The 23,883-nt window shown below is 39.2% G+C and overlaps 2 long non-coding RNA genes across 3 annotated transcripts in view; one reads left to right on the forward strand and one right to left on the reverse strand.

The window, feature by feature from the left end:
* Positions 1–7,106, forward strand: part of LOC127563456 (uncharacterized) — a 70,711-nt gene extending 63,605 nt beyond the window's left edge. Inside the window, exons 2-3 of one of the 2 annotated variants that reach the window (XR_007953969.1) lie at positions 1,099–1,299; positions 1,790–7,106. This is a non-coding gene — a long non-coding RNA (uncharacterized LOC127563456). The remainder of the gene's footprint in view (positions 1–1,098; positions 1,300–1,789) is intronic. The other variant, XR_007953968.1, reaches the window with a different exon arrangement.
* Positions 7,107–14,385: 7,279 nt separating this feature from the next.
* Positions 14,386–22,757, reverse strand: LOC127563463 (uncharacterized). The gene is made up of 2 exons (XR_007953970.1): positions 22,464–22,757; positions 14,386–18,803 (listed from the first exon to the last, which is right to left on the reverse strand). It is a non-coding gene; the product is annotated as an uncharacterized LOC127563463 (long non-coding RNA).
* Between the last annotated feature and the right edge of the window lie 1,126 nt (positions 22,758–23,883).

Consider the following 23,883-nt stretch of genomic DNA (forward strand, 5'->3'; position numbering starts at 1 on the left):
TAATGTCTTCCCCACCAAAGACACTTTGTAAATCCTCCCTCCCTCCCTCCCTCCTTCCTTTTCTTCTTTTCTTCCTTCCTTCCTATCTTCCTTCTTTCCTTTCTCTCTCTCTCCCTCTCTCCTTCTCTCCCTTTCTTCCTTCCTTCCTTCCTTCCTTCCTTCCTTCCTTCCTTCCTCTTTCCTTCCCTCTCTCTTTCTCCCTCTCTCCCTCCCTCCCTCTTTCCCTCTCTTCCTTCCTTCCTTCCTCCTTCCTTCCTTCCTTCCTTCCTTCCTTCCTCCTTCCTTCCTTCCTTCCTTCCTTCCTTCCTTCCTTCCTTCCTTCCTTCCTTCCTTCCTTCCTTCCTTCCTTCCTTCCTTCCTTCCTTCCTTCTTTTCTCCCTTCCTTCTTTCCTTCCCAATCTGAGTTAAGTGACAGCTATTGGCTGAGGTCATATTTGAACCCTGATCCTCCTGAATTCTATCCACTCCACCATCTAGTTGCTCTATACTTTTCTAAGATACTTAGGGTTTTATGTTATATTTGTATATGAATCCTATTCCCTAGAGGGGCAATTGGCTGGTGGTCAGGCAGTCAGGAAGACTCATGTTCCTGAATTCAATAATCTCAAACACTGATTGTGTGACCCTGGGCAAATCACTTAACTCAGTTTGTCTCAATTTCCTTTGGAGAAGGAAATGGCAAACCGTTCTAATATCTTTGAAATCTCCAGATGGAATTTATGCCCAAAGAGTAAGACACTCCTGACAATGATTGAACAGGAACCTATTCCCTTTAAGACTTCAAGCTCCAAACGGCCAAGGAATGTTAAATAAACACACTTTGCCACTTTGCTAGAAGCTAGGGGAGGTACAGCTGATTGGCTTAGTGGACAGAATTCTGGTGTCAAGACGAGCTAAATTCAAATCCTTTCTCAAACATGCAATATAACTATGTATGAGACATACATACATCTGTGCCTCATCTGTGAAATGGGATAACAGCTCTCACTTTACAAGGTTGTCATGGGGATAAAATAGATAACACATGCAAAGTGTCCTGTAAACCTTAGAACCCCATATAGATGGTAACATTGCTATTTGTCCTTTGTTCTGGAAAAGGATCATGGCTTCAGGAAGATGATGTGATATGCAAGTGAACTGGACTTATGTGAGGGTGACTCACTTTCTCCTTGGGAACCATCTGGGTCCAGTGGAAGGAAATAGATCAGGATGACTGGAAATGGCCCCGGATGGAGATACGGTTTGGACTCAGTGACGTCTGAGGTCTGTCCCTTTTAACACCAAGATTCTTATTTGATGGTAATTACAGAGCCCTGTACACATATCTGTTATCTCATCTGATTCTCACAATAACCTTGTATAAGACTTGTGCATGTGAGGGAGGCTTGTGCAAAGCCAGCCGGGTCCAGTGGCAAGATATAGATCAGGACAACTGGACGTGGCCCGCATGCTAGATATTACTATCACAAAATTTCCTAAGAAATTTTTAAAAACATTTTAAAAATATTTAGAAGAATTGCACATGTTTAATCTATATCAGATTACTTGCTGTCCAGGGGAGGGGCATGGGGGAAGGGAGGAGAAAAATTTGGAACACAAGGTTTTGCAAGGGTGAATGTTGAAAATTATCTTTGCATGTATTTTGAAAATAAAAAGCTATTATTAAAAATTAAGCAAAAAAGTATCTTATTTTCTCAAATACTTGCAAAAATAGTTTTCAACATTCACCTTTGCAAAACCTTGTGTTCCAAATTTTCTTCCTTCTCACCCCACCTCCTCCCTATCCAAGACAGCAAACAAATCCTGCTGTGTGAATGCAGAGAAGTCCCACGGCCCAGCTGCGACACTGCTGAGAGGAGAGACAGATCAGGAGAGGGTGTAAAAGTGATCAATGGCAGACAGATATGGGATTGAGGAGACCACTGCTACCCCCCTACTTGTGTTGAAGAGAAGCACTGAGCACAAACCTGCAAGAAGTCCACCATAGTGCCCAAGAAGTGGCAATACCTCTAACTGGCAGGGATTGTGACTGAACCTCTGAAATCAGGGAAGGAAATGGAGCTCACCAGATAGTGAGTATAATGATTACCTTCTCTGTTCTTTACTGCCCTTAATAAACCTGTTCTATGTTTAACATTCTGGTTAATCCGATGCTTTGGGGGAATTGAAATGCTTAAAGACAAAGACACAAGCCAGAACCTGATGTTCCCTGGGGTAACCTTAAGTGGGGATATGAACCATAGAAACTCTTAGAGAGAAACTTCAGAGATTTAACCTGGACGATCTTTGAGTTCAGATTCTGACATTCAGGTTATACATTATGAATGCACCAGAGATTCATAGCATAGGAAATATGCTGTGTGAAATTCAAGTAAGAAAGTTTTCACTGAATAAGAGAGTCAGATAAGAGATATAGTGATTGAACTGAGCTTAAAGAAGGGAAAAAAATTAACAGAGAAGGGGAGAAATGCAATTTAGGCATAAGGAATAGCAAGGACACTGGAAGACCTCAGCTATTCTGTTCTCTAATCGGTGTCATCAGATTGGAGCATAGTTTGTGTGTGGGAAAGTAAAGCGAGATAAGTTTAGAGAAATAGAATAGATGCTATACTGCAGAGAGCCTTGAATGTCAGATAAGGGAATTTGGATTCCTTTGGTAGAATAAGACTTTCAAGGATGACCTATCTGTTATAATGGATAGGTTGAAGTAAGGGGAAGACGGACTACTGTAGGAGTCTAGATAGGTGTAAATTTGGGAATATATTAGACTAATAGTGGGAGTAGAGAGGAAAAAGATGGTTGGAATACAAGTTCAGAGAGCGAATCAACTGGATGTGGTAATTTATTAGACATGAGAAAGAGAGAGAAAAAGGGAAGAATCAAGGGAAGAATCAGTCAATAAGCATTTGCTAAATGCCTTCTACATATCAAAGAGTATGCTAAGAGTTGAGTACACACAAAAAAGGCAGGGCACCATCCTTATTTTCAAGGACCTTACAATCTACAGACAACACACTAACACTTACGTATAAATAAGTTATATGCAAGATAAATTGGAGATATTCTCAGGGAGAAGGCATCAGGAATAAGGGTGCCTGGCAAAGGTCTTTTGCAAAAGATAAGACTTTATTTGATGCTTAAAGGAAAACAGGAGGTAGAAATGAAGAGGGAGAGAATTTCAGACATAGGGGCCAGCCTGTGAAAATGCCTCCAGTTAGAAAATGGAATATTTTGTTTGTGAAAGAGTAAGGAAAGTCAATGGATTACAGTAGTGAGGGTGAGTAAGGTATAAGCCTGGAAAAGTGGGAAAGGCCTGGGTTGTAAAGGGTTTTGAAAGTCAAATAGGATTTTCTGTTTTTCCTAGAAGAACTAGGGAGCTACTGAAGTTTATTAAATAAAAAGGTGCTTACACCAATTTGATAGCAGTGTCAGAGGAGAAAAGAGAGTATTTGAGAGATATTACAAAGGCAGAAATGACAAGACTTGGTAACAGATTTACTATGGGGTGAAGAGTGGCAGATGGCATCTAGCTCGCGAGCTTAAGTGACTGGGAAGGTGGTAGTAGTTTGAATAATAATAGGGAAATTTGGAAGATTGGAGGGTTTGAAGGGAAAGATAATTAGCTCAGTTCTGGATATTTTGGATTTAAGATGTCTACAGGACATCCAGCTTAAGATGGAAATATGAGGCAAGGTCAGAAGAGAGATCAGAACTGGACAAATGGATCTGAGAAACATCTGCATTGATATGATAGTTGAATCTATGGAAGCTGATGAGATCACCAAGTAAATTAGCACAGAAGAGGGCACAGGACTGAGCTTTGGGAGACACCCATGGTGAACAGCTGTGACCTGGCTAAAGATGGTGCAAAGGGAGGATTGAGATGGAGCAATCTGACAGGAAAGAAAAGAAAGGAGAGAGAACAAAGCCACAAAAGCCTAGAGAAAACAATAAAAATAAATAAAGCAATCTACAGTGTCAAAAACTGCAAGAGAGGTTAAGAAGGATGAGGGTTGAGAAAAGGATGTTAGATTTTGTAATAATGAGATCACTGATGACTTTGGAGGGAGCAGTTTCAGTTGAATAATGAGATCTGAAGACAAACTGCAAAGGATTAAGAAGAGAGCAAAGGAAGAGAATGATAGTAATGTGGGAGACTGGATTTATGGTAGTGACACATAGGAATTGGGAAGGAAGGAAGAGTAGGTTTGGGAAGAAAAAGAACCTTGGTTTGGGATATGTTTTCCTTAAGCTTCTGGACACACAAGAAGCTCTTAATAAGTGTTTGCACAAAATTAAAACAATTCTGAGGTACCATCTCATATTTCTCATATTTGCTAAGATGACAGAAAAAGATAATAATAAATGTTGGAGGAGATATGGGAAAACTGGGACACTAATGCATTGTTGGTAGAGTTGTGAAATGATTCAACCATACTGGAGAGCAATTTGGAATTATGCCCAAAGACCTATAAAACTGTGTATACCCTTTGATCCAGCAGTCCCATTACTGAGTCTGTATTCCAAGGAAATCATAAAGGAGGAAAAAGGACCCAGATGTGCAAAAATGTTTGTAGCAGCTCTTTTTGTTGTGGTAAAGAATTGGAAAATGAGTAGATGCTCATCAAATGAAGAATGACTGAACAAGTTATGGTACATGAAGATAATGGAATATTACTGTTCAATAAAAAATGATGAACAAGCTGATTTTAAAAGGGCCTGAAAAGATTTACATGAACTGAAGCTGAGCAAAATAAGCAGAATCAGGAAAACATTCTACATGATAATAGCAAGAATATGAGATGATCAACTATGAAGAATTTGGTTCTTCTCAGTGGGTCAGTGATCCAAAGCAACCCCAATAGATTTTGGACAGAAAATATCATCTGCATCCAGAAAAGGAACTAAGGAAACAATATAAATCAACATATGCTAAAGTCACTTCTTTTTTTAATTTAAAAAAAATCTCTTTCATGGTTTTTTGCTCGGATTTTTCTCTCCCAACATGATTCATAAAGCAATGTGTATTAAAAAATAAATTTACTAGAAAAAAAATGTTTTCATTAAAAAAAAGTTTGTAGCATCCTTTTTTGTAGTGGCAAGGAAATGGAAACTGAATGGAAGGCTATTAGTTGGAGAAGGTCTGAATAAGTTATGGTATATGAATGTTATGGAATATTACTGTTCGATAAGAAATGATCAGCAGGATGATTTCAGAAAGGCCTGGAGAGACTTGTATGAACTGATTCTGAGCAAAGTGAATGGAATCAAGAGAACATTGTACACAGTAACAACAAGTTTATGTGATGATCAGTTCTGATAGATGTGACTTTTCAACAAGGAGTGATTCAGGCCAATTACAATAGATTTATGATGAAGAGAGCCATCTACATCCAGAAAGAGTATTGTCAAGAATGTGGATCATGACATAGTTTTTTCACCTTTTTTGTTGTTGTTTGCTTGCTTTTTGTTTTCTTTCTCATTTTTTCCTTTTTAATCTGATTTTTGTTGTTCAGTGAGATAAATGTGGAAATATGTATAGAAGAATTGTACATATTTAATATATATTGGATTGCTTGCTGTCTAGGGGAGGTGGGTGGGGCAAAGGAGTGAGAAAAATTTGGAACCCAAGGTTTTGCAATTTTTTTTGGCATATATTTTGAAAATAAAAAGCTATTATTTTTTAAAAATTAAGTGTTTGTATAATGGAATTGAATTCAACTTCAGCAATTCTGCTCTATCTTCTCCATAAAAAAGGAACAAGGGAGTAACGAAAGGAAAGAAAAATTCTGAGTTTGTGCTTTTTCATTGAGGAATGACTAAATTTATGGTGGTATCTGAGTGTCACAATAAGAAATGATAAATACAAAGAAAAAATGGGAAGATTTGTGGAATAGAAACTGAGAAAAGTAGGTAAAATCAAAGTAAGAGTCTTATAATTTGTCCTACTAAATGAAGACACTGAGGAAGCTCAAATCCTCTTAATTGCTTAGATAATTCAAGGCCTTTGGAAAAAGTCAAAAGCCCCATGCCCAGCTGGTAAGGAATCTAAATATCCACTAGCCTTCCAATTCTCCAGGCATTCCCATTTCATCCTGACACAAGTCAGTACCTAACCTTTGGCTTGTACTCCATGTCTGGACTCCTTGGTCCTTGTCCTCAATGTCTGGTACTTCTCAACTCAAAAAAGAACCTTACAAAAACTCTCTGAGTTTTATTGATTTGGTTACCCCCTTTTCACCAGGCTTTTCTTTCCTTTTGAATAGTATTTTATTTTCCTAAATATATGTAAAGATAGTTTTCAACATTCTCCTTTGCAAAACCTTGTGTTCCAAATTTTCCTTCCTCTCCACCCACCCAAGACAGCAAGCAATCCAATGTAAATTAAATGTGTGCAATTCTTCTAAACATATTTCCATATTCCTCATACTATGTAAGAAAAATCAGATCAAAAGGGAAAAAAACACAGGAAAAAAAATTACTAAGCAAATAAACAACAACAACAACAAAGTCCACAAGGCTTTTCTCCAGAACCTGATCTTCTAGCTTTCCTCACTGTCTTTTGTAAGTGTGAATATTTTCCCTTTATAAAGCTGCTCTCTCTCATCCTATGTTATGTTCTGTTCTTCCATACTCAGTTCCCTCCTATTATGGCATCCTAGAACCCTGAATCTCATTCAAATTACATTAAGATAACCAGGAAAGGATGGATAAAGTGCTGCATCTAGAATCAGGAAGTCTTGAATTCAAATTTGACCTCAGATACATACTAGCAGTATGACACTTACACAGTTTGCCTCAATTTCCTCATCTGTAAAATGAGCTTGAGAAGAAAATAGCAAAAAACAAACCAAAAAACCGCTCTAGTGTCTTTGCTAAAAAAAAAAAACAAACAAACAAACAAACAAACAAAAAAAAAAAAACAAAAGGAATCACAAAGAATCAGACATGACTGAAAATGACTAAACACCCCTGAAGTCAGGAGGACCTAAGTTCAAGTCTGGTCTCAGACACTTAACACTTCCTAACTGTGTGACCCTGGGCAAGTCACTTAAATCCCTTTGTGTCAGCAAAAAAAAAAGAAAAGAAGAGAAAAAAAGAGTAAACAGCAGCAGGGACAGCAACAATAATAACCAAGGGAATAGTTTACATAATGACCATAATAACATAAAGGAAAATAATTTTGAAGGACAATAGAACTTATCAGTGCACTAAACAGTCATGACTTAAAAAGCTAATGTGAAGTATATGTCCTTTTTTCAGAAAAAAAGTGCTTATGATGAGACATACATTGTCAGATACAACTATTGTGTTGATTTCTTTTGTCAATCAGTCAAAAGGATTTATTACGTGTCTGTTATGTTTGAGGCACTGTGTTAAGAACTGTAAATATGAAAAAGAGTCCCTGCCCTCACAGAGCTGACAACCTAATAAGAGAGACAACAAGCAAACAAATAAATACAAAGAAGTTAGATCTGGAATAATTGGGAAATAATTAACAAAAGGAGGGCACTAGCGATGTGATGAAGGCCAAATGATGTGTTTGGGGTTCAGCATCAAACGATGAGATTGTAGACAACAAATGTGGGGTTTGGTCATGGGAAGAATTCACAATGGTCATTGTCTTTGGCAAAAGGCAGTTTTATTTAGGAGAAGAGGTTACAGATAAAATGAAGAGATATAATATACACAAGGAATGGTAAATATGAAATACAGCATATAGTTAGCAAAGAAAGAGGTTTTTAACAATTAATGATGGAAAAGACAAGTTCCCCAATAGAATCCACAATTAACCAGGAGAAAGGAAACACCCCATGAGGTGGGAGCATACCTTTAGCTGGTAGTTTAGTACCCTAAAAAAGTAAATTAACTATATGGAGAAAGAAATGAGCCATGAGCCATGGTAGGAGTTGAGAGGAGGGCATCCATGAAGGATGGTGGGGGAATCATGGCATGGGTGAGGGGAAAGGCACCATGAGGTAGAGTGCCATGGTGGGCTATAACCCCAAAAGGGATTCAGCAAAGATGGCACGGGCCAAGAACAGATTTATAGGAAATTTAACCTTAGGGATTTGACATCGGATGGCCCATGACCTCCACAGAGGGTGGGACCACAAGACTAAGTGGATTTTTATCAGTGTCCTTTCCTGCTGCCCTAGAGAGCCATCAATGTTCCAAAGGACCCCATCACTACTATTAGGGACCATTGAGGAAGGCTTCCTATAGAAAGTAGGATTTTAGTTGGAATTTCAGGGAAGCCGGTAGGGCAGCTAGGTGGTACAGTGGACAGAGGCTGGGTTTTGAATCAAGAGGACCTGAATTCAAATCCATCTTCAGACACTATCTATCTGTGTGAGTCTGGGCAAGTCACTTCACCTTGTCTGCCTCAGTTTCCTCATCTGTAAAATGGCCGGAGAAGGGAATGGCAAACAACTCCAGTATCTTTGTCAGGAAAACCCCAAATGGGGTCAAACAGTGCTGAGAAGACTGAACAACAAAGTAAGGCAGTAGGCAGAGGTGAGGAAGGAGAGTTCAGGCTTGGGGAACAGTCAGTGAAAGTGCCTGGAGCTGAGAGATGGAGTGTCTCATTTGTGGAACAGCAATAAAGACCATTGTTATGGGATCCAAGAGTACAGGCAGGGACTGAGTTGTAATGAGACTGGAAAGGTGGGGAGAGGGAAGGGGAGGGCTAGGAGAATGAGTCACCAACGTGCTAAACAAAGGATTTGCAGAGGTCATCTGGCCTAACTGAGGACCAGGGAGCTTGGGTAATTTGGCCAAGATCATACAGATAATAAGAGTCACATTTGGGATTTCAACCCAGACCCTTTGGTTCCAGTCTTCCCACTGAACCACACTGTCTCATCTTGTTCAATGCTTTGTATTATAAAGGATTCTGATTGGAACATAGAAACATGAGGAAAAGTAAGATGAAATAAGGCTGGAAAGACAGAGAGAATGCCACATTGCAGAGGACTTTCAGAGCCAGGAAAAAAAGTTAGAACTTTATTTATTTTTGAGCAGGGAAGTGATATAACCATACTTATTCCTGAAGGAAAGAGAGGGAATATTACTCCATTGGGATTGAGGGGAGTGGGAAAGGAAGGAGAGGGAATAAATATTTATACAATACCTACTATGTGCCAGTGCTCTTTACAAATACTATCTCATTTTATTCTTACAGTAATCTTTTGAGGTAGATGTTATCCCTATTTAACAGATGAGGAAACTGAGGCAAACAGAAGTAAACTGACAAGTTCAGGATCACATAGCTAGTAAATACCTAAGGTTGGATTTGAACTCAAAGCTTCTTGATTACAGGCCTAGCTCTGAAATCACCTTGATACAAGTTTCCTCTAAATTAGCATTTGTTAAAGTCATCATTGAAAAGCGATAGCATTTAAAAAAAGATGAATAAAACATTTTTTAAAAATAGAAATGTATGTGTGACCCTGGGCAAGTCACTTAACCCCAATTGCCTCAGCAAAAAAGAAAGAAGAAAAAAAGACAGAAAGACAAAAAGAAAGACAGATAGAAAGAAAGAAAGAAAGAAAGAAAGAAAGAAAGAAAGAAAGAAAGAAAGAAAAATAGAAATGTATATGGCAGATGAGGAAAAAAATTCTGGAGTTACTGAGGATTTCTATATGACTACATATGCCAAGAATTCTTAGTAAAAACTTTGACTTCTGACCACAAAATTTGAATAATAACATCAAAGAATGTCTGAGAGAAACTCAACAAATGATGGGTGTTAAGTTACAGACAAAATAAAGGCCTAATAGCTGCTATTTTAAACATGAGTGACTCTTGGCCCCTCCCTGTCTCCATCCCTCTATAAATTGACAAGTGTATCTAATGTGTTTTTGTTGTTTTTTGGCAGGTGGAAGTGGGGAGGGCGGTCTGTCTGTGAAGGGGCCACAGTGTAAACACATATGTGTGGGAGTGGGCCCTGAAAGGAGATTCCTGCTCTGTTTTGTGAAATCCTAATCTGAGTCTGAGAAGGGAGAGATACCTGCTCAGTTGTTTTCCTAACCAAGAAGGAAGGGCTAGCTTTCTGGGTCTATCCTATTAAATAAATAATAATCATTCTCTTTCCCTAAAGTGTACCAAGAGTGCTTTATCATTCGTGGAAGTATTCCTGAATTCCAGATACTCCTAGCAAGATAGAGGCTTCTGGTATTGACCCCAAAGTATGGATGACCTGGGTGTTTGCCATCAAAGCCTGGCTCATAATAGGTGATTCATAAATGTTTATTGACTGACTGACTGACTGATCATAGGACCAAAAACTGAGTGACATGGATCTAATGGTAGTTTCCCCGGGCTTATAACCTACTTACCATCAAATGTTCTCAGACATATCATTTTTGCTTTTCTGGGCCTTAATTTCCCCATCTGTAAAATGAAAAATTTGGATCTCTGAAGATTTTCTTCTACTTCTTAATCTATATGACTAGGTTACAGTGTGGACCCTAAAATCATCATTATTATTAGCATTTTTACAGCATCTTAAGGTTTATAAAACATTTTATAAATTTTATCTCATCCTCAACAGGTGGTATTATTAGTAGGTGGTATTATTATGTCCATTTTACAGATGAGAAAGCTGACTTGCCAAGGATTACAAAATTTGTACATTTCTGAGGCTGGATTTGAACTCAGTTCTTTCTGAGTCTAAACGATTCACAGCATCTTCTAGCTGCCTCTTAAATAAGATAATAGTTTTGAGACTGAAAAGATCATAGGGTCAGAGATTAAGAGCTGGAAAAAAGGCCCTATAGTAATCAAGTCCTATTTTCTTATTTTACAGATGAGGAAATTGAAGCCCAAAGATTAATATGTCTGTGACTAATTTAGGTTTCCAGCTCTTAATCCCCTATATCAGGTCACCTATCAACTTGCTTTGTGGATGGTCATTTTTCAGATTAGGAAACCAAGGCAAATTGGGTTAAGTGACTTGTCCGGGATCCCACGGCCAGTAAATTTCATTTTTGACTTCCTGACTCCAGGTTTAGCACTTTATCCACTGCACCACATAGCTGCCCCAAGAGAAGGTTTTAATCATAGAAATTCCTGAAACGACTTCCTAGGACAAGGAGACAGTTGCAGCCTGCAGGAGTACAGTCAGGGTTGGCACCCACAAAATCAGAGATTTTTGGAAAGAATAACAATGCCAGCTGGGATTTGGGTTTTTTGAATGCTTGCCTCAGTCCAGACAAGTAGTAGTACTAAATGGTATTATTTCAGGAACAATTTGGGTTAAATAGGCATTTGTGGATTAGCTTGGGAACCTAACCACCATTAGAACATGGTCTCCCTAGGGAAACATGAGTTCCAAACCATTGACTTACAAACAAATTCAGACATGAGTAATTTACAGGATCAACCCCACAGAGCAAGGCAATAAGTCTATATTAGAGAGGAAACCTGGTCCAACTAGGAATCCTTAAGCCTGGATTGGATAAAACCTATCTGATGCACAGGGAAAGGCTATTAGTTACTTTCCTGAATGGTAATGACTCCCATTTATTTAGACCTTTATAATTTGCAAAATCCTAATATCCTATAACTCATATGAACTTTGCTAAACTTCTGAGAAAGACAATACAAATACTTTTCATTTCATTTATTTGTTTTTCTGAGGCAATTGGGGCTAAGTGACTGAGGCCACATTTGAATACAGGTCTTCCTAATATCAGGGTCTGTGCTCTATACCCTACTGCCCCAATTAAAATAATTTTTAAAAAGTTTTATTGATTTTTTTTTGAACATTGCTGTCTACTTCTCAGTGATGAAGTAGACTCCCTACCCTAAGACTGTCCTCCACAAGCCCAATTGTTCAGTCCAATCTTTTTAATCACATCCGACTCTTCATGATTCTATCTGGGGTTTTCTTGGCAGAGATACTGGAGTGGTTGGCCATTTCCTTCTCCTGCTTATTTTACAGATGAGGAAACTGGGGCAAACGGGAATAAGAAACTTGCCCAGAGTTGTACAGCTCGTAATTATCTGAAGCTGGATTTGAACTCAGGTTTTTCTGACTCCAGGCCTGGCAATCTATCCACTGTGCCATCTCGCTGCCTGGTACTTCATAATATATTAACTAATATTTATATAGCATCTATTATGCGTCAGACACTGTGCTAAATGCTTTACAAATAATCTCATCTGATGCTTGCCACAACTCTCAGTGCTATTATTAAGCCGTTTGACCTTGGGCAAGCCACCAATTTGCCCAAGGTCACATAGCTAATCAGTATCTAAGGACAAATTTTAACTCGGATTTTCCTGACTTCACAATGCTCTATCCATTGCACCACCTAACTGTCTACAAAACTTACATCATTGAGCTAAATGCCATGAACAATTTAATCACTTTCAATCCTACGTCCAAACTGTTTTCCAGATTGATTGAACCAGTTCCCAGCACCACCGACAGCTGTGAAGATCCTCCCATGTTAATGTTCCAACTTTATCATCGTCGTTAATTTGCTGGGTGCGGTTTTAATTGCAAGTGTGTTTCTTAATCCCCATTTTAGGGATGAGGAAGCTGAGGCCCCATGACGCAGCTATTTCCCTGTTGGAGCTAAGACTCAAATCTGGGACTTCTGCTTTCAGACCCGGAGCTTTTCTAGGCCATCATGCCTTGGAGAGGTAGGGCCAAAGCTTTGTACAGCCAGCCATGGGGCTCTTCCAAGAGTGTAGCTACTGAGACCTTAGCTTGGCCATCTCCAGTCACCTTGGTCTGTATCTGGCCACTGGACCCAGCTCTGGAGGGGAAAGTGAGGAGGTGATCTTGCCCAGCCTTCCCTCACTTAGATCCTTATCACACGGGATCATTTCACAACTCCACCAACAATGCATCAGTGTCCCAGTTTTCCCACATCCCCTCCAACATTCGTCATTATCTTTTCCTGTCATCTTAGCCAATCTGAGAAAAAAAGAGGTAATGGTACCTCAGAGTTGCCTTAATCTGCATTTCTCTGATCAGTTTTTTCATATGGATATCACGTGGCGGAATCACCTCTCTGATGTCATGGCCCTCTTCAGAACCAAGGACAAACGCCAAGGTAGCACACAGTACTCTCATACAGTTTGTCAGTAATGGAAACTCTCCCTACCATGTTTTTTCTGGAAGCCTTCGTGTCCCCCACATGGCCAATTTTTTCCTGGAGTGGCCCTGGTTGGCACCAAACACAGACAGGAATATATTACATATTGGTTGGGGCTCCACCTTCTCTTCCCTGGGCAAATCTGTTGGCTATGGAGGAATATTTTCACCCAGAAAAAAAAAAAAAAAAGATTACAGGGCTTCGTTGTTTTTTGGGGACTTTTATAGGATGTTCCTCATTGGGTCTCTCTTGGCCCACCCTCCCAGCTCCACCCTCCTTTGCTGGCTCATCCCCAGTCATCAGATGTTTAACTTTCCTGCTCTAGCAATTTTCACTTCCCCTGAGGGCCAGCGTCCCAGGCTTCCACCAGTTAAAGCATTCTTGGAAAACAGCACTTCCTCTGTAAGCAAGTTGGCTCAACTAACCCCTGGTTCTAACAGGAGAAGGAAATATTAAGATTTTGTTTTTCCCCAGGTGCCCTCCACAGCAGGACAGTGTTCAGGTTCCAATAGACACATGTAATCATCACTAACATTTATAGAGCCTCTTAAGATTTGCAAAGGATTTCTTCTTATTTGATCTTCTACAAACCTGTGAGGTAGGTGCTATTATTATTCCAGTTTTACAGATGGGAAAACTGGGACTGGGACAGGCTAAGTGATTTGCCCAAAGTCACTTGACTTGTTGTGTCTAAAGCAAGACTGGACTTCCAGGCTTTCCAATTCCAAGGCTCCAACACTATCCTCTGAGTCCATCTGCAATAGGAGAAAGAGCCTCAGATTTGGAGAATTTGCATCCTGCTCTGCTTTTACTGGCTTGCAAGAAGTAATTTCATATCTCTAAGCTCCAGTTTCCATCCTCATCCTCATCAACAAGTATTTATTAAATACCTATCATGTGTTAAGCACTGAGCTAAAGACTAGAGGTACAAAGAAAGGCAAAAGATAGTCTTTGTTCTTTACTTATTTTTTTTAGCTTTTAATTTTCAAAATACATGCATAGTTTTCAACATTCATCCTTGCAAAATCTTGTGTTCCAAATTTTTCTCCCTCCCTTCTCTCCTTCCTCTTCCCTTGGACAGTAAGTTATCCAATATATGTTAAACATATACAAGTCTTCTAAACATATCTTTATATTCATCCCTCCCCCTTCTTTAATCAGCAAGTTATCCAATATATGTTAAATGTGTACAAGTCTTCTAAATATATCTTTATATTCATCCCTCTTCCTTCTTTAATCAGCAAGTAATCCAATATATATTAAACATGTACAATTCTTTTTTTTTTTTAATTAAAGCTTTTTATTTTTCAGAACATATGTGTGGACAATTCTTCAATATCAGCCCTTGCAAAACCCTGTATTCCAATCCCCGCCCTTTCCCCATGCCCTCCCCTAGATGGCCAGTAGTCCAATATATGTTAAACATGGAAGAAATATGTTAAATCCAATATATGCATACATATTTATACAATTGTTGTGCTGCACAAGAGAAAAAGTGAAGCAAAATAAAATACAACCAAACAACAACAAAAAGTGAAATATTTTGTTGTGAATCACTCAGTTCCACAGGCCTCTCTGGGTGAAGATGGCTCTCTTCATCACTGAACAATTAAAACTGGCTTGAATCATCTTATTGTTGAAGAGAGCCAAAACATGTACAATTCTTATAAACATATTACCACATTCATCATGTTGCACAAGAAAAATCAGATCAAAAAGGGGAAAAAATGAAAAAGAGAACAAAAAGCAAACAAACAACCAAAAAAAAAGTTCCCATAGTTCTCTCTATGGGTGCAGATGGTTCTCTCTCCATCACAAGATCATTGGAATTGGCCTGAATCACTTTGCCGTTGAAAAGAGCCACACTCATCAGAATTGATTATTGTATAATCTTGCTGTTGCCATGTACAATGTTCTCTTGATTCTACTTCCTTCACTCAGCATCAGTTCCTGTAAGTCTCTCCAGGCCTCTCTGAAATCATCCTGCTGATCATTTCTTACAGAACATTAATATTCCATAACATTCATATACCACAACTTATTCAACCATTCTTTCATGCACTCAGTTTCCAGTTTCTTGTCATTATAAAAAGGGCTGCCACAAACATTTTTGCACATATGGGTGCTTTCCCCTTTTTTAATGATCTCTTTGGGATATAAATTCAGTAGAGACTCTGCTGGATCAAAGGGGATGCACAGTTTTCTCAGGAATCCAGTGTTTGATAGCCCTTTGGGTATAGTTCCAAATTGCTCTCCAGAATGGCTGAATCAGTTCACAACTCCACTAACAATGTATCAGTATCCCAGTTTTTTTTTTTTTTCCCACATCCCCTCCAATGTTCATCATTATCATTTCCTGTTATTTTAGCCAATCTGAAAGGTTGTATTTCGGAATTGTTTTAATTTGCATCTCTCTGATCAATAGTGATTTAGAGCCCCTTCTGATATGGAGTACTTGTTCCTTATTCTTAAGGAGCTCACAATCTAATGGGGAGACAGTATATAAGCAGTCATAAACAAACAAGTTGTGGCCAGGATAAATCCAGCTATAATTCACAGAGAGAAGCCGCTGAATTTGAAGGAAAGGCTTCCTATAGATGGTGGGATTGTAGCTGAGACTCGAGGAAAGCCAGGAGGTAGAGATGAAAAGTGTGTCTTGTCCAGGAAGATGCAGGAGGTTACAGCATCACTTGTGGACTAAGGAAGGGGTTAAGGGTGATATGGAGGTTGTAAGCTTGGGTGACTGGGAGGATAGTGCTACTCTTGAGGATCACCAGGAAGTTAAGGAGAGCTGTAGTTGTTTGAGGAAAGAGAATGTGTTCTGTTTTGGACATGTTGAGTTTCCTATATATATGAGACCTAAGTCTGAGATGTTCCATTTTCTATTGTTGAAATTTTTCTCTTCCTTAAAGGTCTGTCATATAGTTGGTCAATCCTCCACTAAAGCCTGATTTAAAGTGCTCTTTCAAACACAGGAAGACTCATAGAAGCTGATGCAAATGTAAAAACTGACAACTTTGATTGATAATAATAATAATAAATAACAATTACAGTAATTGTTTTAGTCATGTCTAACTCTTTGCGATCATATTTGGGGTTTTTTTGGCAAAGATACTGAAGTGGTTCGCCTTTTCCTTCTCCAATTCATTTGACAGATGGAGAAACTGAGGCAAACAGGGTTAAGCGACTTGTTCAGAGTCAGGAAGTATCTGAGTCCAGATCTGAATTCAGGAAGATAAGTCTTTCTGACTCGAAGCTCAGCACTACAGCTGCCCCTGATGCTTTGGATGTTGCCAACAAAATTAGAATGATCTAAAGGACCTTAGATCGACTGATCTACTCCCCATCCAAGAAAAATTTCCAGTATATGTACCACTTTCCCGTCCAAAACCACTAGAAGGCATTTTAGAAGTCATTTATTTCAACTTCCTCATTTTACAGATCAGAAAACTGAGATAAACTACAGTTAAGTGACTTGTCCAGGAGTGTTAAACGTCAGAGAGGAGATCCTCCGACCCCAATCTGTTAGGATGTGCATCTACTCTCAAGTCATACATGATAAGGGTGTAGCCCTAAAGGCAGGAGAGATGACCAGATAACCCTTCAAGGTCCTTGCTACGACCTTGTGATGTTTTCTGCTTACATCAGTGTACTGCAATAATTCTGTTTCTACAGCCACTTAAAGTTTACATAAGGTTTTCCTCCCTACAGTCCCATAAGATAGGTCTTGCAATTATTATTTGCTATGTTGTCAACTTCTAGCCCTCCCCACCCAACTTCCCTAACGATCAGAAAGCTTTGGTGTTGATATGAGACTTCCTTTCAGGCTTGCAGGCTCCTCCCTGGAAGATTACTCTGCTGCCAGGATGCAAACTAAGCCGATCAAGGGAGAATCTGGAGGTAGGACTCCTCCTGAGGGGCCATACTCTTTTACCTACTCCAGGTAGAGGAAGAGAGAGACAGAGCATGGCCTCCAGTAGCCATCGATCAATGGAACATGGGCTTGATTTGCAGTGGAAGCTCTCAACCTCTGGCACTTCCTTGGGCAAAGCGACCTTGGGCATCCCCTTTGAGCTTTCCCTTCCTCATCTGTTTGATGTGGGGAGGTAGGAGCAGGTGATCCCCTAAGGTCTCTGAATTCATGATACACGATTTGGAATCAGGAAGTAACTCTGAATTTGGAATTCCAACCTTGGCCAGCCATGTGATAAATTAAGTTACTTAACCTCGCTGAGCCTCGGTTTGTAAAAGGGGGGAAGGAGGGAGAGGGTAAATAGAGCCAAAGCTCCCTTATCATCTTGGTCTCTGGACACGTGGCAGTTCCTTTCTTGGCTAGCCTGGTTTCCTTTCCCTCCTATCTTGGTAATCTCCCCAAGAGGATCTGAGTAAGAGGCCAGTGAGATTCCGGGGAAGGGAAGTCCCATATCAACACCAAGTCATTCTAATTGTTAGAAGAACTGGGTGGGGAAGGTCAGAGGCTGCCAACTGAGGGAATTATGGAATGGACATTTTCCTCATTCAATCCCAAGGGTCCATATGAGACATTATCAGTAAATGGCCCTTTGCTCTATAGACCACATCTGGCAGTTTCCCGGTCCCCAAACGGTATATCAATGCCCTCTCAACGAATTCTCTCCCCAATGTTTTCCTGCTTCTGAAGTTCTTTATTTGAACCTAAGAAAGATTTGTCATCTACATGGCTTCCTGTGTTTTCTTCAAACATACCCAATTTCTTTTGGGGGAACAATAAATCAAAGCCGCTTGCTTTATTTGGCTGCCCCCCCACCCCTCCTTTTAGGAAGCCTACAGAGGTGACACCCATAATTGAACTACTGCCCCTGGGGCTTAGGAGAAGGGGCCTCCTGAGAGTTAGTTAGAAAACAGGAAGACCCACCCTATATGAGACTTTGGCCAACATGGTGATCATGTCCCATCTGTATTGGGGATATCAAAAAGCCAGCCTGGCTCAATCTCATGGATCAATCAGACAGTCTCAGGGAAGCAGCCCATTGTAGGGCTGCTCTGGTGTAAGGGAACTAGACTGTGAATCAAAAAATTTGAATTCTAAGGGCAACTAGATGGTGCAGTGGATAGAGCACTGGCCCTGCAGTCAGGAGGACTTAGTTCAAATGTGGTCTCAAGCACTTAAAATTTACTAGCTATGTGATCTTGAATAAGTCACATAATCACAATTGCCTTACCCCAAACCACCCAAAACTTGAGTTTTACTACCAATTTTACTGATAACTCACTGTGTATTTTGGAGCAAATCCCTTCTCCTTTTGGTCTTCCCTTATCTTTTATTTTCATTTCATTTATTTATTTCCTTATTTTTGCTGAGGCAATTGGGGTTAAGCCCAGGGTCACACAACTAAGAAGTGTTGAGTGTCTGGCAAATTTGAACTCAGGTCCTCCTGACTTCTGGGTTGGTGCTCTATCCATTGCACTACCTATCTGCCTCCTCTTTTAAATTTTCCTTTTTTTTTAAATTAAGGAGCATTCATTCTTTTCTTCCCACCCCAAAACTTTAGAAAAGAGAAACAAAATTTTTGCAAAATATATACGTAATCAAGCAAAACAATTTCATTCGTTGGCCAGATGAAGATGAACGTCTTCTGTGTCTTGAGTGCATTGCCTCTCTTTCAGGAATGGATAGCATTCTTAGGGTTTGCAATGGATCCAGTGATGAGCCTGGAATAAGAAAAAACCTAAATTCAAATGTTAATTCAGACACCTTCTAGATATAAATTGCTGAGCTCTTCATTTACACCTTTGTCTCAATTTCCTCATCTGTAAAATGGAGATAATAACAGCACCTACTTCCCAGAGATGCTGTGATCAAATGAGATGATATTTGTAAAGTACTTAGCACAGTGTTTTGTTTGTTATTCAGTCATTTTTTCAGTTGTATCCTATAATCCATCTTAACTTTGCAGAATTTCTGAGAAATATGACATAAATGCCTTTAAAAGTTTTATTGATGCTTTTTTTGGAAATTGTTGTCCATTTTCCAATGATCTGCCCTCCTTATCTCAAGAATGTCCTCTGAAAAGACAATTGATTAGTCCGGTTATTTCAATCTTGTCTGACTCTTGGTAACCCCATTTAGAGTTCCTTGGCAAAGATACTGGAAGGCTTTGCTATTTCCTTCTCCAGATGAGGAAACTGAGTTAAACAGGGTAAGTGACATGCCCATGTTCATGAGCTAGTAAGTGAGATATATATTTTTTATTATAGCTTTTTATTGACAAAACATATGCATGGGTAATTTTTCAACATTGACCCTTGCAACTTTTCCCCTCCTTCCCTCCATCCCTCCCCCTAGATGGCAGGTAGTCCCATAGATGTTAAATATGTTAAAGTGTATGTTAAATACAATATTTGTATACATATTTATACAGTTATCTTGCTGCACAAGAAAAATTGGATTTAGAAAGAAGGTAAAAATAACCTGGGAAGAAAAACAAAAATGCAAACAAACAATAACAGAAAGAGTGGAAATGCTCTGTTGTGGTCCACACTCATTTATCCCAGTGTTCTTTCATTGGATGTAGCTGGTTCTCTTCATTACCGATCAATTGGAAGTAAGTGACATTTGAATCCAGGTGCTCCAGTCTCCAGGCACAGCTCTCTATCTACTTCAACAGCAACTACTTGGGGACCAGGAGAATGGGGGATGGTTAATCCAGTCAAGAGAATCTGAAGATGTGTGATCCAGTGGATAGAACATTGCATGTAGAATCAGAGAACATGAATTTGAAAATTGGATCTGCCATTTACCCCGTATGTGCTCTTGAGTAGTTACTTAACTTTTCTAGACCTTAGTTTCTTTATCTGTAAAATGGAAGGGTTAGTCTATACGACCTTTAAGTTTCCTTCCAGCTCTAAATCAACTGTTCTAGGACTTTAAATTGCCTTTTGCTTTGACTCATACATTAGCCTTTCTTGTCTGAACAAAGTGTTACCTAACACCCAAATATCCCACTTTCCTCCATCGTATAGCATGAAAGCTACCTTAACTTCTTTAGAAACTGTTTAGATTTTCAGCCTTCATTGTTTCTGAGGATAACATACAGTTTTAAAGTCATTTCTTTTATTGGTCTTATTTCAAGTGGCCTTTAGTTCTGATAACCTGGAATTTTCTGGACAAGTGAAAATTTACCCCCAGCTGCCTCCATCATGATTTTAGTAAGAACGACATCTGTCTGGGTGGAGATCCAGTTTCGAAATAGGAAAGACCTGGATTCAAATTCAACCTTTGGCATGTACTAGCTGTGTGATTATAGGTAAGGTACTGCAGGACTTCTTAACCTTTTTCCATTCATGACTCCTTTTCGCCCAAGAAATTTTTACATGACCCAAGTATAATATATAAAGGTATATAAAATAGGCATACAAATTAAACATTTACTAATAATAAATTATAATTTCACGACTCCCACATTCAATTATGTGACCCCCACATGGGGTTATGTCCTACAGTTTAAAAAGCTTTGAGTTACTGAACCTCTCAGTTTTCCAGATATCTCTCAAAGGCTTTTTGTAAGCCACATAAAAATGGTTGATATGATTGGATTACTTAATGTCTAGGGGAGGGAGTTGGGGAAAGGGAGGGAAAAAAATTTGGAACACAAGAGTTTTGCAGGGGTGAATGTTGAGAACTATCTTTGCATGTAATTTGAAAATTAAAAAAAAACTATTATTAAAAAAGATTGATAGATATGCATTAACGACAGGAATTTCCAAACCCAATTCTCAATGTTGGCTGAAATCCCAAATCTGCACCCACTCTACCCAAAACTCCAAAAGACCAATAGCAAAAAGCTCTTAATTATATTCCACTTTTCCTTTTACCAAATGCCTCCTTTCAGTAGCTTTCTGAGACAGAGAGCATTAGAATTTTTATCCCAATTTTACAGTTGGAAAACTTCCACTCAAAGGTTGTGATTTAAACAATCAATAAATCAATTAACATTTATTAATCACCTAATAAGTATCAGACTAAGTGCGAAGTTATAAATGAAAGCAAAGGAGAGTTCCTGCTTTCAGGGAGCTTACAATTTAATGGGGGACACAAAATATGAATAACATATACAAAACAAATTTTATACAGGATAAATAGGAAATAATTAATAGAGGAAATGCACTGGAATTAAGAAAGGTTAGGGAAGGCTTCCTGTAGAAGGTGAGATTTTAGTTGTGACTTAAAGGAAGCCAAGAAGATCAGTAGTCAGAGTAGAGGAGGCAAAGTGTTCCAGGTCTGGGGAACATCCAGAGAAAATGCCCAAAGCTGAGATACTTTTTCAGGGAACAGTCAGGAGGCAGTCACCAGATCTTGGAGAGTAAGAGGTAGAAAGACTGGAAAAGTCGGCTGGGACTAGGTTATAAAGGGCTTTGAATGTCAAACAGCATTTTGTATTTGCTCCTGAAGGTAATAGGAAGCCACTAGAGTTCAGACATGATCAGTGTTTTAGGAAAATCCCTTTAATGGCTGAATGGAAGATGCATTCTGGTGAGCAGAGACCCAAGTCAGTGAGACCCACCAGCAGACAATACCATGTCCCTAACAAATGATAGAGCTGGCAGTTGAAGACTTCTGACTTCTTCTGTTGCTCTGAATAAAATCAAAAATAAATTTCATTAAATGGGTTGATTTTTCTTTAATACCATGCTGTCTCAAAATAACAACTCATATTTCCATAGCACTTTACACAGGGCATCTCAAAATAATGATCCACACAGAAGCTTTAACCTGCCCCCATTTTTCCCCTTAGGCAGCCTGTGCTCCTCCCGGAGGCTCACCATTATTTATTGGCACTGGGCTTAGGACAGTTTAAACTTCATTTCAGATCAAAACATTGGAATTTGCAGGATCCACCTGCCTCCACCTTCCCTGGAAGCAGGGATTACAGCCCTGTGAAATCTGGCTCAACCACACTTTCAACTATGGCCTGATGAAAGGGGCCAGAGCTCTCAGCTCTCACCTAGGAGGATGGAACCTAGTTTCCCCTGGAGATGCTGAGAAGGCTCAGATCAACTTGACTCCTGGGCCTCAGGGACCATGATGTGAAGATGTGTTAAATAGGCCCCTGGGAAAGACTGGGAAGAAGTGGATATTTTGGGAACGTTGCCTTCTCCAGGCCTATGAAAGTGGGAGGGACTCCTGGTTTTCCATCGCCCCTAAAAGCAGCTTGGCATTTCACCAATAGCCTGAGAGAGAAAGGGGAGGGCAGTGGACAAGGGGAAGAAATCTTGTACTTTCCCAAGAGGGGCCCAGTAACAGCAAGAAAGACAGATAAGGGAAACATGAGAGATTCATGAAATGTCAAAGCTGCACATTAACCCACTTACTTTTGGCATTCCCCCTTGGACCCCCTTCCTGGCCGCTGTTTGCTGATGGATGTTGTCTCCCTCTATGAGAGTGCATGCTCTTCAGACTGATTTCAGGAAGCCTGGAAGGGCTTTTATGAACCGATGTTGAATGAAGTGAGCAGAACCAGGACTACATTATCCATAGTAACAGCAGCACTGTGGGATGATCAACAATGATAGACTTAGCTCTTCTCAGCAATACAATGATTTAAGACAATTCCAAAAGCCTCATGATGAAAAAGAATATTTACATCTAGAGAAAAACTGGTCTGAATGCAGATTGAAGCTCACTATTTTCCACTTTTCTTTATTTTTTATGCTTTTTTAAACTTGTGTTTTCTTCCACAACATGCCTAATATGGAAATAGTTTCCCATGATAGCTGTATAACATATACTGAATAGCTTACTATCTCAGAGAGGGAGGAGGAGAGGAAAGGTGATCTAAAATTTGGAATTCAAAATTTAAAAAAAATGAATGTTAAATTTTATTTTTACATTTAAGTGGGAAAAAAGTAAAATATAGTTACAAAAATGGAGGGGCAGTAGAGAGGTAGTATCAACTTGGAGCAATCTCCTATCTCTAGGGTGGGCTTTCAAAGAGCCCATTCAATGTGGATTCATTCATTCATTCAACAAGCATTTATTAAATTCTCTCTGTATGTAAGATGGAGGTAGCTAGATGGTTCAGTGAATAAAGTATTGGTTTGGAGTCAGAAAAACTCGAGTTCCAATACAGCTTCAGATACTGATTAGCTGTGTGACCCTGGACAAATCAATTAACTTCTGTCTGCCTTAATCTACTGGGAAAAGGAAAGGGCAAACCATTTCAGGATCTTGGCCACAGGGACAAACTTGAACAATAATATATAAGGCAATGGGTTTACATTCTTTAGGGTAGATGTAGAGAGGAAGAGAATGCACATGTGTAAGTATGTACAAAATATAACACAAAGTAAATTCAAAGTATTTTGGGGGAAGAGAAACAGCACCGATTGGGGTGAAAAGCAAGTCTCATATCATAAGTATTACTTGAGCTGAGGTTTGAAAGAAATGAGAGTTCCTAACAGGCGGGGGTGAGTATTTTTTTCTGTTTTTATTTTTAGTAATAACTTATTATTTTCAAAATACATGCTAAGATAGTTTTCAACATTCACCCTTGCAAAATCTTGTTTCCAAATTTTTCTCTCTCCCTCCCCTAGACAACAAGTAATCCAATATAGGTTAAATATGTGCGATTTTTCAATACATATTTCCATATTTATCATACTGCACAAAAAAATCAGATCAAAAAAGAAAAATAATGAGAAAGAAAAAAAAGCAAGCAAACAACAAAAAAGGTGTAAATAAATATTATGTTGTGATCTACATTCAGTCCCCACAGTTCACTTTCTGGTTGTA

Source organism: Antechinus flavipes, chromosome 1, assembly GCF_016432865.1.
Source record: "Antechinus flavipes isolate AdamAnt ecotype Samford, QLD, Australia chromosome 1, AdamAnt_v2, whole genome shotgun sequence".
NCBI classification, from domain to species: domain Eukaryota; kingdom Metazoa; phylum Chordata; class Mammalia; order Dasyuromorphia; family Dasyuridae; genus Antechinus; species Antechinus flavipes.